This window comes from Carassius carassius, chromosome 38 (assembly GCF_963082965.1).
Source record: "Carassius carassius chromosome 38, fCarCar2.1, whole genome shotgun sequence".
Lineage (NCBI taxonomy): Eukaryota > Metazoa > Chordata > Actinopteri > Cypriniformes > Cyprinidae > Carassius > Carassius carassius.
The window spans coordinates 1,175,072-1,189,995 of NC_081792.1; the positions used below are offsets into that span (position 1 = coordinate 1,175,072).

General features: G+C 42.6%; 1 protein-coding gene and 3 non-coding genes across 4 annotated transcripts in view; all 4 read left to right on the forward strand.

The window, feature by feature from the left end:
* Positions 1-14,924, forward strand: part of LOC132118917 (putative nuclease HARBI1) — a gene marked incomplete at its 3' end in the record, with an annotated part of 265,948 nt that overhangs the window by 72,240 nt on the left and 178,784 nt on the right. The gene's annotated exons all lie outside the window — the stretch shown is intronic.
* trnay-aua (transfer RNA tyrosine (anticodon AUA)) lies at positions 2,159-2,231 on the forward strand. The gene has a single exon. It is a non-coding gene; the product is annotated as a tRNA-Tyr (tRNA).
* trnae-uuc (transfer RNA glutamic acid (anticodon UUC)) lies at positions 8,412-8,483 on the forward strand. Its single transcript has one exon. It is a non-coding gene; the product is annotated as a tRNA-Glu (tRNA).
* On the forward strand, positions 8,953-9,025 carry trnar-acg (transfer RNA arginine (anticodon ACG)). The gene has a single exon. It is a non-coding gene; the product is annotated as a tRNA-Arg (tRNA).

The following is a 14,924-nucleotide window of genomic DNA, read 5'->3' on the forward strand; positions in this document are numbered from 1 at the left end:
TCGTCTGTGCAGATTCTGCCACCTGCCACTGAAACAAGGACCCAACAGTCCTCATATTCACACTGGTTTACCTGGAGTGGCAGGCAAATACATTTACTGTCCTGCTAAAGTGTTTTCTCTTTATCAGGCTCAGGGAATGAGTGCAGAAATGTCATGGAGAGACTTTCAGCAGTCTCCATTCTATGAGACTGAGAAGCAGAGGTGGATAAAGGAAAAGAAAAAATGACTTCACTGTGCTACAAAACAGTATTTGAGATCTGGGCATGTCATTTGACAAAGACATTCCTTGCACAAGGTTGTGTATATATGTATATATATTTTGTTGCACTTGTAAAACATTTTTATTAAAATTTGTTTGTTTTTTTAATTATTTCATTTATTTCCTTTTGTTCAATAAAATACCGAAATGATTATTTTATTCTATTGCATTGTATTTTAGTGGGGTTTTTATATTGTTGACTTGCATTGTTAATAACTGTTATAACTAAACTGTCTACATAATTATTTCATTTTAAAAATATTTTTTTCTTGTTTTTCCCCCCCGTTATCCACAACTTTAGATTATATTATCATTATTGTTGTTGTTGTTATTTAATCTATAATTGTAAATTATTACATTTATTTCTGTTTTCTATTTCTGTTCATTAAAATAACAAAAGTAATATATTTTATTGTATTGCCTTGTATTTTAGTGTTTTTATTTTTATTTTATTGACTTGCATTATTTTATCTTGCCTCGTAAACACTATATGTTAATAACTGTTGCTATTAAACTCCTTTTTAATTTAAAATATGTGTTTCTTGTATTTTCTCCCCCGTGTTATCCACAACTGTAGATTTTATTATTATTACTGTTGTTTAATCTGTAATTTTAAATTATTTATTCCCATTTGTGATCTTTAAAATACCTGAAACATTGGCCTTATTTGCATTGTTAGTGTTTTTTTTATAAGTAAATTTTATAGACTTGTGTTGTTATTATCTTGCTCAGATTTGAAAACACTAAATGTTAATCACTGTTACTATTAAATATACATAATTGTTCAGAATTATTTAATTTAAAACACAATTTAATTGTTTTTCCTGTGTTCTCTCTTTTTATTATTGTTGTTGTTTAATATATAATTATTTAACGTTTATTTATTTAACTATTAAATATTTTGGTAAGTACTGTACTTTAATAATTAAATTTTTCCGTTTTATATAATATATGTATTACTGACCTATAGATAAAAATTAGAAACTTACTTTTTTGCTGTTATTGGTTATATTTCATATATATATATATATATATATATATATATATATATATATATATATGGGTTTTCTGTACATAGTTATACAAATATAAAATTAATTTCTCTTTAAAAATAAAGGCCTGAAACATTACCAAATGTTCTTTTTTAATTATTCTAATTGTTCTATATTAAAAATAACTATTATGTATGTAAATATTTATTAAGATTTATTAAGATATATTTATTTAATCATTATATATTTTGGTTAGTTTTTCTTATCATTTTTATAATAAGTATATAAGTAATTACTTTACTATAAATAAAATGGAAAACTTACTTTTTTGTGAGTGTTAGTTATATTACATATATATGGGTTTTCTGTACACCGTTATACAAATATAAATAGATGTCTCTTTAAAAATAAAGGCCTGAAACATTATCAAAATGTTCTTTTTAATAATTCACAATTTTCTATATTAAAAATAAATTTGTTTCTTAAGATCGTTGCACATTTTTTACATCCTACAAAACAACAATTATTACAATATTTATTTTATCTTTGTTCACAAAGTTCGTTTATTATATGTTAATCGTACCTAAAGTGTATCTAGATGAAAAAACGAATACAAACTAATTTAATGGTATTTGTGGCCTAGACAGGATTCAAACCTCTAATTCTGTGTATTTTTTTCGTCCCGCCTCCCTGGAATTGCCTTCGGTCCTATTGGCTAGTCAGCGCTCTACAACTATCCGCGACTGGCCCTCGCGTGAGAGCGCTGAATCCTAACCACTACACCACCAGGGAGGGGCTGGTGGGCTTACCACCTGATAACAAGGTGAGAATAAGCAGACAGCAATGCTTGACACTGTCACATCTAAAACCAACAACTCTGTAGCAATCAGGGGTCTTTACTATTGGTGGGCCAGTGGCGCAATGGATAACGTGTCTGACTATAGATCAGAAGATTCTAGGTTCGACTCCTGGCTGGCTCGCCCGCCCTGTGCTTGTTTTTCTCCGGCTTATTTTGTTGTGTTTTTTTTTCTCTTCTCCAAAATCCAGAAGAAAAGGCAAATCTTCAGGCATTCTTCTTTTTTTCCAAAAAAGACATATTATGCACACCCTTTCCGATGTCTAGGGAAGACACCGACATGCTTCGGTATTGCCATTCGTCTCACAAGCACTCCGACAAGCTTGGCGATTAAAGGGGAAATAAACTGCAGGCTGGCAGCCAGTTGGTTTTCGAATGAACAATTTCTCAGAAGGGGCGAGGATCACTCAGTCTAATCTGGTGAGTGACATCTTTGGCTAAGCCTACGTCCCATTCCTCGGTGGAGAACACATTACTCCGCTCCGCTAACTTCAAACGTAATCTCTTCTCCCAGCCAGCAGGTATAGGGGCCTCCCCAAAGTTGAATAACTCCGGATTAAGGGGTCCTTTGGATTCTGGAATGTCATGAGCCACTGTAACTGTGTCTGTATGGAATACATGGGCAACTACAGTACCAACTGGAATTGAGAAATCTTTGCTCGTCTCATTGTGAATCAGGACTCTGAAGTTATTCACATCCACAGCTGATGAAGGCATTACTACAGGGGAAACAAACAGCGCTGCAGGAAGTGGATCTACAGTGGAGGCTTCAATGAGGAAGATATCTTTCCTCAAGGGTTTGTCAGACTCAACTTTGCATAAGGCATACCGCTCCCCTCGTGATGGGACTTTGAAAATTCCAGGGCCCTCCCATATCACTTTGCCTTCGGGTCGATCTGCTGCAGAATTTTGTCCACTTTGAGGTAAAATACGGACTGGGGGTGTCTGAATTCTCAGCGAATGGGCACTGTTTTTTCCACTAGTAGTCCCATTATATGCTGTCAGTCGTTGAAAGAAGCTGGCATTGGTTCCAATGATTACTGGGAATTGTGTCGGTCCTTGGGGGTCTGGGCAGACCAAGGCCAGGATGGATATGGTCTCTTCAGCACCAGTGAGAGTTACAGGGAAGGTAACATCTATGACAATGTATCCTTTGTAGGGATAACTGCATGAGCTGAGACCCCAAATGGATAATCCAGCAAGGGGATGGATGGGTACATCAGGTAGGTTTCGGGAATACCAGGAGTCAAAGACAATGGTAACTTGAGACCCACTGTCCCACAAAGCCTGGCACGGATGGCCACCAATCTTTACCTCCACGGTCGAGGCGGGCCCAACTATTCCCTTGGGCAGACCATTTGGCTCACTGCTGTGCACATGACTGTTTTTAGAAAAACAGGCTTGCTCTCCAGACGGGCTGCTGTTGTTTGGATCACTCCTCATTCCTTTTGCTTTCCGTGATGAATGGATTAATTTAGTGATCACCTGTGTGGCATTTTCGGGTGCTTGACACTTTGTAGAGATGTGTCCGTCTTCTCCACAACGGTAGCAAAAGTAATCTTCCATGTTCCTTGAGGGCTTGGATCGCTGCTGGACTGAAGCATGTGGTTGGGTTAACTGGGCATGACTAGCTGAACTACTTGAACTGACACTCATTACTGCTAGCTGTTGTTGCAGCTGAAGTACTTGCTTTCTCAAAGACTGAACTTCAGAATCCTTTGTTACTCCTTTGTGATCGGAGGGGCTTGTTTTACATAGCTTGGTTCTGGATTCTATCATCATGGAGGATGCTGGTAGGCTATTCAAGCGGTCACTTTCGAGCTGAGCCCTCAGTTCTTGAATTTCTGCTTTAAGTTCTCGCACAAAAGCTGGACAGTTATTCCCCTCGTCCTGCAAGTGTATGGACTTTGCAGTAGCAGTAAACTTGCGTCTAGTGACTTCAATTTCTTCAGCCTCCCTAATCTCATTCAACAGGCTCAGAAAAGTTGGTGGGTTTTCTTTTCTCTCCCTTAACCTCAATTGCAAAAGCATCATATCAGATTCGACGGCTCCACGAATCAGTTGTTCCACTCTTGCCTTGTCAACATTGGCGGGAGACAGTCCACCTCTTTGCACAACTTTTGTCAGTGATTTTTCAACCCTTCTCAGGAAATCAGAAAGTGTCTCACCTGGACGCTGTCGAAGAAGCCGAAAAGCGAAATACAAATCCTCTCCGGACTCCGAGGAGCCAAAAGTACTTTCCAGAGCTTCAAGGTACTGCTGCGAGCTGGCATCAGGACTGGACATACGGACAGCTTTAATGATTTCTAGGGCTGGTCCTTTTAAGCTTTCCACAATTCGTCTCCGTTTCTCTTTCTCTGAGAATTCACATTCAGTTATCATCATCTTAGCTTGCTCCATCCAGTGTTCCATGGTTTCTTCTCCCGTGGGGGTCGGAACAATACCAGAGAAGGTACGTAAACGACGGTAAGCATTGCTATCACTTGGTGGTCTTATGGTTTTCTCTAGGATCTCACCCACTGCACGAACAATTGACTCAGGGGAACTGGGACTTGCACTTAGGGGAGGAAATAGTGCTTGTAGGTCTGTCATGGACTTCCCTTCATCCTGAAGAAACTGGGAGAGCTTGTCAGCAAATCCTGAGGGAACAGTGCCTCTTGGGGTTTTTTCAACGCCCGTAATTATCCTCCAGGTCTCATCATCGGACGGCTTTAGTTCTATAGGGCAGCGTGTGGGGTCTACAGACTCTCTGCATTCACACAGCACAAGTAGGGTATCTGGAGAGACTCCACATCTTGTGTCTCGAACGCGCACTCTTCCAAAAAGCTTTCACGCTCTCCGCTACTTCTTCAATGCGTGCAATCTCAGTTGATCTGGGTACACTTGTTAGCATCAAGGAGTGAGCAAGGTCAATCCCGGCCTCTCTGCACCAGTCAACAAGTTCACTTTGAGGAGGAGGGGTACTTCTGCGAGACATTTTCAACAAGAAGTTAAATGCACCAAATGTCTGTTTTCTTCTCAGGGATCAAGGAGTATTGACACGTGTTTATTTCTCTCTTCTGAAAGGTACCAGGGAGGGAAAGAAAATCCCGGACGAGGCCCCACTTTATGTAGCGCCCCCTGCCCTCCTAGGTGTGTCCTGACCTAAGTTCTAATGGGTGGAGCACCGGGTTCCTTTTATTAGTGTCTCTCGACTATAATTTAAGCCCCCATCTCTGATACCAAGTTTTGAAGAGAGTTATTGGTTTCCTAAATAACTAATCTGAAACACGTATCCAAAAGAAACAATTTATTTAACAAACAAAAAAATATATATATATTAATAATAATAATAATAATAATAATAAGGAAAATACAATATATAATTATATTTATATATTAATAGGATGGTATAAATATCAGATATAAATATTCAGATGATATATATTAGCAATAACCAATAGGTAATTTCAATTTGAATAAGTACAGGTATTAATATTCAATACTGATAAACCAGTAATACATGGATTAGAATACTTAGAAAATCCCTTAGGGAAATATACCCAAGTTTACAAGTCTCAACACTTTTTCGTTTCTCTTATTTGACACTATATGTACACTCTTTGCAACACAAACTAAGAATTATCAGTGAATAATAAATCCACTTAATTCGCTTACTACTTAGAGCACTGATATAACACTAGTAATCCCAGTAACACGTTTCAGCGTTTTACGAACTGTAACCGTAAACTTAATATACAGAAAAAAAAAACAATAGTTAAACAGTGGGCCCACTCACACCATAAACACACTCAAACCCAACCTCGATGCAGGCCTGATTCGTTGCTTGGGTGCGTAGTGGCCTTTAAAATGCAAACTGGCCTCTTCTCTCTTCAATGAGCTAAAATAAGACCCATAAGCAGTACCTGTAAGTCCATACGCGGTCCCGATTTTCGTCAAACTCGGCTAGCACCAACTCCACTAACAGCCGTCGCTCCCTCGATGCCGGAGGAACACCCAACACTCCCGGTGGCTGGGCGTGCTATCCGGTTGCAGCTGTACAGTCCCTCGTTATCAGAGGACCTGTGAGCGCTTCCGGTGGCTCAACAGGGCTATCTGATCTCCTCTTACTCTTCCCACATCGACTGTTTTACTTGTAACAGCACGATGAATAGTATAAAATAACACTAACGTGACAATCTTTCTAACTGAAATAGCTGTATATTCAGACAGGCCTCAATGTCTTTCACTCGAAAATGAATCAAAATAAAACAGGCAAACACATTTCCTGTGTTCAATCAGACACTTAACTAAACAAAAAACGTATCTGGAAAAATATGAAGGCTTAACTCAAGTTTCTTTTTGTGTTATTAAAACGGTAGATTTTGATTAGAACCAACCTTTTTGCACACCTATTCTAATAACGCCTCTCCTCTCGTCTTTTTTTTCCTCCAATCTCCGGATAAAGCAATCACATCAGACTCACGTATCACGTATATTGGAGGTGGGCATTAACTACTAAATGTCCAATCAAACAGGAATCGATCTAACCTGATAGCAAAATCCACGTTTTTGTTCAAGTACATATCAACCAACCCTTAAAGTTTCACTCATTCTCTTAAAGGGGAAACGCACTTATACAAGCTCTTTGTAGAAGATGCATAGTAAAACCTTTAAAAGGACTAATCTTAACAAAATATGGTTATGTTGACTTACTTTCACTAATAACCTATATGGCTATTATAAATCGGACATTATACGTGAAAACTTTGCATCAAACTGTTTTATATTTATATAACCCTCCCTGATAAGGGGGTTACACCCACCAAAATGTCACAAATTTTAGGCAATAAAATAGAAAGTTGCCTATGTGCTGGAATGTACAAAACTGATGACAAACATATGGTCAGACATACATACAGGGCCTTTCTTTAGAATAAATCAAGCAGGGGGCCTCTCCTCTCTAAGGAGGTATTAAAATTGTGATCATAAGGAAAAGTTTGACTATTGTGGAACCGCCCCATATAGTGTATATAAGGAGATACCAAAAAACATTCGAGAGATTTCCTTGCAAGGACTCTCGGCGTTGTTTTCCATAAAATAAAGTCTTTTCTTCTGAGAGAAAACCACTGACTGAGTGTGATTCTTCTGAGAACCGGTAGACGAAACTACATCAGCAACTTTGCGGATTAAAAATTGGTCTCACTTTCATTAATAACCTCACAATATGTCAATATTGTACCTTAACAGACCGACGATAGGCAGTTTTTCATGTCCCTTGAATGCATGCAACACTATTTATTTCTGTAAACCACACTGGCCAGATTATGGAAAGTGGCCCACAAGCTTGTGCCCAGTTAAAGCTGGCCAGTTCCCATATGGTCTAGCAGTTAGGATTCCTGGTTTTCTCCCATGCGGCCAAAAGTGACTTTTTAGACAGCAGTAGAGCTACAGAACCCTGATAGGTTGAGGTTCCGATGTCTATGGGGAGTCATGTAACATGCTTCGGTATTGCCATTCATCACACAAGCTCTCGGATAAGCTAGCCAATTATCAGGGCTTAACTCCTGATAACAAGGTGAGAATAAGCAGACAGCAATGCTTGACACTGTCACATCTAAAACCAACAACTCTGTAGCAATCAGGGGTCTTTACTATCGGTGGGCCAGTGGCGCAATGGATAAAGCCTCTGACTATGGTTCAGAAGATTCTAGGTCAGACTCCTGGCTGGCTCGCTCTGTGCTTGTTTTTCTCCGGCTTATTTTGTTGTTGTGTTTTTTTTTTTCTTCTCCAAAATCCAGAAGAATAGGCAAATCTTCAGGCATTCTTCTTTTTTTCGACAAGCTCGGCGATTAAAGGGGAAATAAACTGCAGGCTGGCAGCCAGTTGATTTTCGAATGAACAATTTCATCGCTACTCTGTAACTGCTTCATTACTTTGAAGTGTGTAATGCCATGTGGTTTTGATGTCACGGCTTGCCATTTTGAAGCCTTATCACTAATTGCCACCTGGACATTGAGAATAAATTGTAATCTGCATTAAACTGAACGAGCGAATAATCAGCAACTTTGCGGATACAAAATTGGTCTCACTTTCATTATTAACCTCACAATGTGTCATTTTTGTACCTTGACAGAGTGACAATAGGCAGTTTTTCCTCTAGATAACGGTTGCCGTGTGTGTTTTCAAATGGATGACACAAGTATTTTCACCTGAAAAAAGAACTTAATTACCAGTTCAAGGTATCAATTCAGCAATCACAGGAATCTGCCCAAAAAAACGTAACCCCCGGGGTGAGTAAAAAAAACAGTTTAAGGTGTCCAAATCCCATATGGTCTAGCGGTTAGGATTCCTGGTTTTCGCCCAGGCGGCCCGGGTTCGACTCCCGGTATGGGAACACATGCTCCTTTTTGCTTCCCTCCTCAAAAATCCAGCACATCTTCCTGCACCAGATGTCGAGGTTCTGTCTAACACTTCGCCCCTTCGATAGCTCAGCTGGTAGAGTGGAGGACTTTAGGTTGGAGTGTTGGCAATCCTTAGGTTGCCGGCTCGAAGGAGGTCTTTTTTTCAAGTGCTCACCATTTTTTTTTCTTTGGAGCTGGCTTTCTCGCAGCTGTTAGCAAAGCTTGAATTTGTAGTCCACAATTGGAAGCCAAAAGAGCTTTCACTGACCAGGAATCGGACCCGGGACGCGGCGGTGAGAGCGCCGAATCCTAACCACTAGACCACCAGGGAGGGGCTGGTGGACTGGTGGGCTGGTGGGCTTACCTCCTGATAACAAGGTGAGAATAAGCAGACAGCAATGCTTGCCACTGTCTCATCTAAAACCAACAACTCTGTAGCAATCAGGGGTCTTTACTATTGGTGGGCCAGTGGCGCAATGGATAACCCGTCTGACTACGGATCAGAAGATTCTAGGTTCGACTCCTGGCTGGCTCGCTCAGTGCTTGTTTTTCTCTTCTCTCTTTCTTTCCAAAAAAGACATATTCTGTGTCGCGTTCACTATGTCACGGGTGTTCGTAATGTAACGCAGGATAATAGGTGGGAGGTTTCACTTACCTGATTGAAGCACAGACCAGTCAAATCCCAAACAGGTGTGTTAAATCCAGTAATGAATGAGCGCGGGCTATAAGCGGGAGCGAGTATTCATTTTGGCATGTTGTCTCGTCAGGAGAGATGCGCCACCGGTAAGCTGCTGTTTTTATCCATTGAGTTTGTTGTCTGTTGCGTTACTGCTGTGCTGCCGTTACATGTGCGCGGTTTGTATGATTGAAAACTGTTACTTTGGTCACGCTGATAAAACCTTGTGTGCGGTCTGATGTTTAATATTGTCGGCTCGATAGTATCCGTGACTATATAAAAGGCAAATGTTTGAAATTGGAGCGTTTCACTGTCACACGAGTTACTTCCTGTTTGCAGTGCTGGATGGGTAATGTAGTTGATCACTTTACATTTTGTAATGGATTACTATGCTCAGCGATGCCACTTAGAACTACACTCACTGTTTTCACTTTGAGTCAACAGACTGAGAACGCTATTGGTTTAATGTGTAACATTGACATTGTATATTTGGTGTGTGTGAAGTTGTTGCATTTCTGTGTTAATATGCATGTGCTTTGTGTAGTCATTTAGTTTAAATACTAAGTATATTATGATATTTATAAGATTAAATACTGACTATATTGAAATTTATATTTTACTTATATTTGTATATGTTATAATATGTAATATATATTTATATTCAGATTTTATGGTATATTATGTATGTGGCTATCAATATTGTTGTTTACATTGTAACCTCTCCATTTCTCCAGGTTTATAACCTGCTGATGTGTGTGGACTAATCAATTGTTTATGAAAAATAAATCAGGGTAAATAAAACCCCACAACGAGTTGTAACAACGTGTCCTCTCCTGACGCCCCGTTCGGTGGGGATATTCTTAAAGAACCGAACAGTTATAAACCGCGGCCTACTGCACTGGATTGAATGCAGCTAAAACAGCCACGGACTGCTTCATTAAGGAAGCTCAATCAACCCAGGATCAGCTGGCCTCTCACTTCTTTGACTGACCCCAAGTTTATCATTAATCAAACTGCCCGTTGATCAAGGATAAAGGAGCTCGTGTGCACATTGGCATTGACGTCTCTCCAGTCAACACAAAGGGAGTAACAATGGCAGACTTGGAAAAGCTTAAAAGTGTGCGATCAAGAGCACAGGCTTCATTCACCAAAAGGGCTCATACTCTCACCAAACCGGGACTCTTGGAACCGACTGAAGTCCTCAGTGAATGGAAGATTTTCAGGACAGACTTTTCTAAAGTCATAGATGCGGGACATGAGTATGCTGAAGCCCTGAGAGAGTCAACGGATGAGGAGGTCATAGAATCTGCAAACCAAATTGAGGAGAAGACAGCGGAGTGTGAGAACAGGTTCCTCGAGGTAAAGAATGCCACCCAGGAAACCTTTTGGGCCAGCTATGCAGAGGAGGTGTTTTTTAAGCAGGTCAAAACAGCTGAGTCGGCCATCACTCAGGCAGAGGAAGAGGAAGTTAACCCTCGGAAGTCAGTCAAGGACCGTAGGCTAAGAAATAGAGGTCTTGAGAGAGAGGTCATTGAACTCAGAGAAATGCTAGTAGAGTGGAAGGAGTTGGTTCCTGGTTCGAGGGCATTAGATCTCAGGACACGCCACAAGACACTAAAGAAGAGGGTCCTGGCTTTGTCTGACAAACTGGAGGAGGACGAAGCAGACCAAGTGAAGGGTAGAGAAAGAAACCTGGAAGATGAAAGCAGCGTGGTTGGTGATCCGATACGAGATGCTCCTTTCATCTCTCTCCCTGACATGTCTGCCGATCTCCAGCTGAAGCCCAAAACGTATGCGGGGGCATTGAACATGAACACACGGCCCCTCTCACAGCAGAGCAGCCCGGAAAGGACCAAAGGAAACTTTAATCTCAAGCCTCAAATCAGCCTTGAAAGAGCACGGCTACCGACTTTCTCTGGTGACATGAGGGACTATTACCGCTGGAAGACTGAGTGGGAGGACCTACAAGAATTGGGTAACCCACAAGGTGTGGAATGTATAAAAAAGTTCCACTTATTAAATAGTCTCCACGAAAAGGTCAAGAAGGATCTCGTCCTATCTGGCTGTGGATCCGCCGACGATATGTTCAGGCTGCTGGACAGCAAATACGGGAACAAAGCAAAAATAGTCCTAATGATCACCAACGAAGTCCAGTCTCTTCCCCCTGTCAAAGGAAACAATCCAAGAAGAACCATTGAATTGATCCAGGCTGTTGAAAGAGCACTGTACAACCTCCAGATTCTTGGTGAAGAGGATGCCGTGAAGAACCGTGTTGTTGCTCAATCTCTTGAAAGCAAGCTTCCCAGTTCACTCAAGAAGGAGTGGATTATGCACAAAACTGACCCAGCAAACAGGTTCTCTCCAAAGTATCATTTTGATTGCCTCCTAGGATTCTTGAAAAGGCAAGAGGAGATTCTTGAGGAATTGGATCAGTTGGAGCCAAGCCCTGTGGACAAAGGCCCTGTGGAAAAGGGTGCTGCAGACTACCCAGATAAGAGAGGGAGGAAGGCTTTCACTAAATCCACAGCAGGTCAGAAGGACGACTATCCCTGCTGTACTGTCTGTGAAGATGACTCTCATGCTGGCAAGCTATTTGCGTGCAAGATCTTCAGGGAGCAAGATCTTTTAAGAAAAAGGGCCCATGTGAAGAAGCTAGGGTTGTGCTCCAAGTGTTTGAGGCCCCACCCCAAGGATGGTAAAGGATGCACACCCAGATACCTCTGCCCAAAAGTAGACTGTCGGAAAGGAGGGGTGTCGGACCACAATTACCTTCTGTGTCCTAAGCCACCGACTCCAAGGAAGAACAACAGCAGTGAGGAGCAGAGTACCATAAAAATTGGAGGAAAGAAACTTGGCCTAACCAACAAACAAGAGGAGTTTCTGGCAGAACTTACTCCAGAACAAAGAGAGAAATACAAGAATGCATTCTCAAACAAAATATCATCAACTGTATGTGCCAAGGCTGGAGATGGACTGCAAGAACATCCAGTGGTGATGATGCTGATGGAAGTGACGACAAACTCGGGATGCCTTATTGGCTCCCTAATCGACCTCGCATCTGATACCAATTACATCACCAATGAAACTGCTGATCGCCTTGGACTGTGCGGTGAGAACATCAGGCTTATAGTCCATGGAGTTGGGGGGATGAAGAAGACTGTCCTGACCAAACGATATTCTCTGCGGCTGAAGGTGAAGACATCCAAGGGAAAAGTGGCAGAGCATAGGATTCTCTGCTATGGCCTGGAAAACATCGCCGAGGTGACTCAATTAGTCACTGCCGAGCAACTGCAGAAGTTTTTCCCAAATGTACCCAGAGACGAACTGGTCCGTCCCACAAAGATTGACCTTCTTATCAGTCATCGGGAAGGTCGTCTTGTTCCCCAGCCAATCAGGATTGTGGAAGACCTCGTTCTCTGGGATGGTCCGCTAGGAAAGACCGTTGGGGGAACCAATCCCGATCTCATTGAGACAGTTGACATGGCCGTGTACTGCTCCGAAACTCACCTTGCAAGAACCATGAGATCAGCCTCGATGGCGTATAAAGAGACCATCATACCTCGGGAAGAGGAAGGAAATGCGCTTATCCGGAGCACAGCAACCGCCAACAAAGAGGTCTTCGAGTGGTTCAGGTGGGACAGTATCGGAGCTGCGTGCAGTCCTCAATGTGGCGGCTGCAAGTGTGGTAGGTGCCCCCCTGGAGGAAAAGAAATGACCCTTAAGGAAGAGCGGGACCTGGAAAAGATAAAAGAATGCCTAACATACGTGCTGGCGGACAAACACAGCAACTCTCCCCACTGGGACACAGCTTATCCCTGGAAGACAGACCTCACAGCACTGCCAAACAATCGGCAGGCAGTGGAGGCGACCTTCAGAAATACTGAGAAACGTCTGGAGAAAGAACCTGTGTGGAAGGCTGCATACAAAGAACAAATACATGAAATGGTTTCAAGAGGGGCTGCTGCAAAACTCACAAGGGAGGAAATTAACAACTGGGAAGGACCTAAATGGTACATCAGCCATCTGGTTGCACCGAACCCTCATTCCTCCTCAACCCCTGTGAGAATTGTGTGGAATAGTAGCCAAGAGTTCCGAGGCATAAGTCTAAATGATCTCCTTCACAAGGGTCCTGATGTACTCAATCCCATCAGAGGTGTCCTTCTGAGGTTCAGGAGTGGACTCCATGCAGCACTGGGTGATGTAAAAAAGATGTATAACTCAGTGTGGCTGAAAGATGATGAAGTTCACCTCCACCGCTTTCTCTGGAGAGACAACCCTGAGGACAACATTGAGGAGTTTGCAGTCGTCAGAGTAAATATCGGCGATAAACCCGCAGGATGTATTGCCCAAGTTGCAATGAAAGAGACAGCCAACCTTCCTCAGTTTGCTGATATGATTGAAGAACGGCGAGCTCTGACTGAGGACAGCTATGTGGATGACATCCTGACCTCACACGATGACCTCAAGACACTGGAGAGGATCACCAAAGGGGTGGAGGAGATTTTGAGAGCGGGAGGCTTCTTCCTGAAACCATGGGTTCTGTCATGCCAAAGTGGGAGGAGTGGAGTCCCTTCTGAAACAACTGTACCCACGACCCTGGTACTGCCCAACCAAATGCATGATGGGGAGAACAAAGCGCTTGGGGTCGGTTACGAACCTGAGACAGACAAGCTCCGTTTGCTGACTTCTATCAACTTCTCTAAGAAAAGAGGGAAAATGAGGACAGGATTTAATCTGAGTATGGAGGATGTTAGGGAAGGAACACCAAATCCCCTTACCCGACGCATACTTCTTAGCCAGATTGCCGCATTATACGACCCGGTTGGTCTTGCCTCACCAGCCAAACAGAAGGGAGTGATGTTGGTACGAGAATCATTCCAGGAAGCTGGCAAGGACAACCCATCTAAAGACACATGGGATGCCCCTCTCTCACTAAAACTTAGAGAAGCCGCAATAACGCTCTTTGAAGAATTTGTGAGGCTTGGCCAGGTAAGGTTTGAGAGAAGCCTCACGCCTCCTGGAGCCATAGGCCCACCGACAGGGATCACGTTCTCAGATGGAAGCGAATCCTCCTATGGAGCCGTACTCTACCTGCGGTGGGAAATCCGAGACAAGGTGGTAATGAAGTTGGTGGAATCCAAGGCTAAACTCACCCCTCTCGACCAAAAGGGAGATGTGATCAAAGCAGAACTCTGTGGCGCGGTCTTCGCTACCCGCCTAAAAAAGTATTTTGAGAAGCACTGCCACATTAAAGTCAAGCAATGGATTCACTTTGTGGACAGCCAAACAATCCTGGCAGCCATCCAAAAGGACAGCTACGGCTTCCAGACCTTTTTCGCAAATCGAATCGGTGAGATTCAGAAAGCCGGACATGTGGAAGATTGGAGGTGGATTGAAGGCAGACGAAACATTGCTGACATTCTTACCAGAGGTGCAACTCCGGAGGAACTTAATGAAGGGTCAGAATGGCAGCAAGCCCCTGAGTTTCTGAAATGGCCTAAGACCGACTGGCCTATGAAGATGGCCAGTGAGATTACACCCTCTGCTGCTGAAGATGTGGGAAAACTTCAGCGGAAAGCCTTCTCAGCTGTGATTACCAGGGCCCAGTCAAAAGAAAGAACTGACCTTAACGGGCCTGACATCAAGGCGGACCTCAGACATGGGGTCAACGGTAGATCAACATCACCAGCTGTCCCGGGTGCAACATCAGTGGCAGGCAGACAGAGAAGGCCCTGGGCGATTGGTTTGGTACGTCTTG